This window comes from Propithecus coquereli, unplaced genomic scaffold (genome assembly GCF_000956105.1).
Source record: "Propithecus coquereli isolate 6110/MARCELLA unplaced genomic scaffold, Pcoq_1.0 Scaffold529, whole genome shotgun sequence".
Lineage (NCBI taxonomy): Eukaryota > Metazoa > Chordata > Mammalia > Primates > Indriidae > Propithecus > Propithecus coquereli.
Window position 1 is genome coordinate 139974 of NW_012151163.1, and position 3537 is coordinate 143510.

Genomic DNA, 3537 nt, shown 5'->3' on the forward strand with positions numbered 1-3537 from the left:
CTCCCCGATGCCCTCTCTGATGGGCAGAGGGAGCCGGTGCAGAAGCTGAGGGCCGGGCGTGGACCAGGCTGCCAGGGGGGTATAAATCCCACTCCGCCTTTCGGCACAGACGCGAGGACACTGGCTCGCCTGTCCTTGTCCTCCCAGCCTCTGTGTGAAGCAGGGTGATGGGATCATGCAAGGCTGGTGTGAGAACCAGGTGGGTCGGTATCTGTTAGTCACTTAGACTGGCGCCGATGCTTGCTCAGTTTTTGTCAAACATTTAGCTCCTGCCGTTCTCCTAACGCGTGGGGGCCACACCCCACCCACGGAGGCCCGAGGACGGTGTTGTCCTCTGCTGTGTCGCAGACGCACGTGGGAGAAACCCAGGCACCCGGCCCAGCAACGGTTGCTATGGAAGAGCGGGAAACGGCGGTGGGAAAAGCAGCAAACAACAAGAACAAATGACCTCCTCATATACGAGTGAGTGATGAGACTTGGAAGGAGAGAGGCTGAGGGACCCGCACGCTTAATGAAAACAGAAAACCCAGAGTGGCGTCGGCGCTGTGTTTCTCCAGGCGACTGGTACAGACGCTGTCAAAGGCATCATTACTGTGACATTGATCCATAAGGAAGGGGTTGGTGAATATTTCCTGAGCTTGTCAAGAACTTAAGAAAAGTAGCTTCTTTTTGAACGTATCAAAGCCTGGATTTAGGTCATGCCTGGCAGCAGCCACAGAACGACTCCTCCATCGCTTCCGTGCTCGCTGGCGGTCTCCACAGCTGGCCTCCAAACAGAGGTTGCCAGGGGAGTGTCACTGTCCCGCTGCCACCTGCTCCAAGTGGAGGTGTCACAGCCACATGGCAGATCCAGATGACATTTTCGGATCCTACGGAAAAAGTCTAGTACCAAGACAAGACAATCCTCTCGAAGAATACAGGATTACTCTTACCTGGATGCGGTTTGTTCACAAAGTACAGTTTAGGTAAGTGGACAGTAAAGAGTTTCAGGGAGCTGTGTTTTATTCTCCGAATCCCAACCAGAGAAACAAATGCCGTAGCGGGTAGGCAGACGGATGACCCGAAGCTGATCCTATCCACTCTCATGTTCTTGGACACATCTCTCTATGCTGTTGAAACTTAATTTTTTTTAGAGAGACAAGATGGGCCATAAATGTTTTTCTGATCCTCCTGCTCTACTTGCTTCCTTTCTGCATTATAGAATGTGCAGGGAACTTGATAGTAAACAAAATGAGAACACTTCATAGAATTAACACTCCCAAGGTCACGGAGGGTTGAGTGACGCTAACCCTACTGGGAGCCGACCGCACTTCCCTTCTGCCCCCTCTGAGGATTTGCTATTTCGCTCTTTCCTCGTGTCCTCTTTTCCCTTCTAGATCTCATGCTCCTCGGGTGTCTCTTCCCCTCTCCGTCCCCTCACCACCCCTCCCCAATTAATTACCCGTATTTCTTCTGAGTTCTTGTATTTTCTCACAGCTCCTATGCATCATGGGCAATTTCCTTTACCCACAGCTTCAACCACCAACAGGGCTGCAAATCTCAAATGTTTTTTTCATCCAAGATATCTATATTAAAATTTTAGACCCACATCTTCGCTCCCTAAAATAAAAACAGAACTTCACCTGGATATGTACCATATGCATTAAGATAAGTGCGCTATGCTAACAGTTACTTTCTGTCCCCAATCTCCTATATGTAGAGGGAAACATCGCTGTCTAAATTGTCACTAAACTCAGCCCAGGGTGGGGAACCTGCAGCCTTGGGGCCACGTGTGGGCTTCTGGATACTTCGGTGTGGCCTTTTGACTGAATCCAAATTTTACAGAACCGATTTGTTCTGTGAAGTTTGGATTTCTGTCGAGGGGCCGCGTTTGGGGATCTGGAGGGCCACGTGTGGCTTCGAGGCTGCAGGGTCCCCACTCCTGTCCGAATACTGCTGGGGCCTCACCGTGTCTCACCTGCCCTGACACTCTTCCAAGTGATCTCCTGTCCCCAGTCTGTCTCGGTCCCAATTCATCCTCCACTGAGGTTCAAGGTGACTTTTTAAAATGCATATTTGATCACGTAACTTCAAATCCCTCAACCTTTCCCAATAGCCTTCTCGAAGAGAGCAAACTCCGCACGGAGGATGCTCCATGACCCAGTGTATGTGATTCCTGACCCTCCTGCCACCATCCCAGTGTGCAGCCCACTCCGGCCAGGCGAGGTGACTTGGGTTTCCATGACCAGCGATGTTCTTCCAGCACCCCACTGCGTGCACAGAAGCTTCGCTCTGCCTGGATCCTCCCCCGGTCCCCCAGGATCCTGTGTGCCTGCATCGTGACATGCGCGCACTGCTCGTCTGCGGTTTTCTCCTTGTTCTCCCCACTCAGCAGCACGCGTCAGTTCATCCCTCACACGGGGCCGGACTCCCAGTGCCCAGTAAGTGCTTACTGAATAACAGAATACAGACAGAATGCGTTTTAGAGTAAGACGCATTTCATTCATTCGAAACAGATTTATCAACATTCACTACGTGTCAGACGCTGTTCAAGGTACACAGACGTACCAGTGACGGAAACGAAGATTCCTGTCCTCGTGAAGGTCACCTGGTGTTGGGGGGGATGATAAACACAGTGCCAGCAAATAAGTTGTCACACCACATGTTTGGAGGTGACAACTGCCATGGAGAGACATGAGCCAGGCAGGGCAGAAGGGGACTAAAGTGCCAAGACGGGGGCTGCGAATGTCACCAGAGGGTTGGGTTGGGCCTCGTGTAGACGGTGATGTCAGCAAAGGCTGGGAAGGCGAGGGCGGTCGGCGGGGAGGGCGCAGCAGGGGCCTGCGGCAGGGGAAAGGCTACGCAAGCACCGAGGGCTGGGGCGTGTGACTCAGGGGACCCACAGGGACAGCTGCCTGCGAGATACCGGCAGAAACCATACAGAGCTCCACAATTAAATCAGTATGTCTGACATGGCATGTACTGGTCGGTTACTTAGACAGAGTCTGGACTTTAGAAGAAAAACAATAACAACAGTACATTCAGTAAACACAGAGGGAAAAACGTTAATTGACAAGTGGTCCAAAAATCATAAATTAAAAGGAGGAATCGGTTTTGAACTGGAAACAGACAATCTAAAATTTACATAATACCCAGTGCTGGCAAACTATTTAGAGAACTAAATTATGGCATATCTATCAGATTAAATGCTTTCAAACAATTATAGATCATGCTGTAAAAGAATAAGCAATGCTGTAAGAATGTGCTCACTATATCATGCTAAGTGACTAAAGAAGATAATGTATACAAGTTGCAATTTTCAGTTTAAATTGCACAAATAATACTTGGAGAAATGAACACAGTGCAGTGTGCAGACATTAGTCTCTATGTTCTTTGTTGTATTTTTCCATATTTTACAAATTTTCTAAAATGAACACATAAAATTTTAATATCAAAGAAAACAGTGCTGTTGAAAAAGAACAGAGGAAGCTCTGAAACAGAATTCAACATATATTTTTAAAAATTTAAGGGCCAGGTGTGGCAGCTCACACCTGTAAT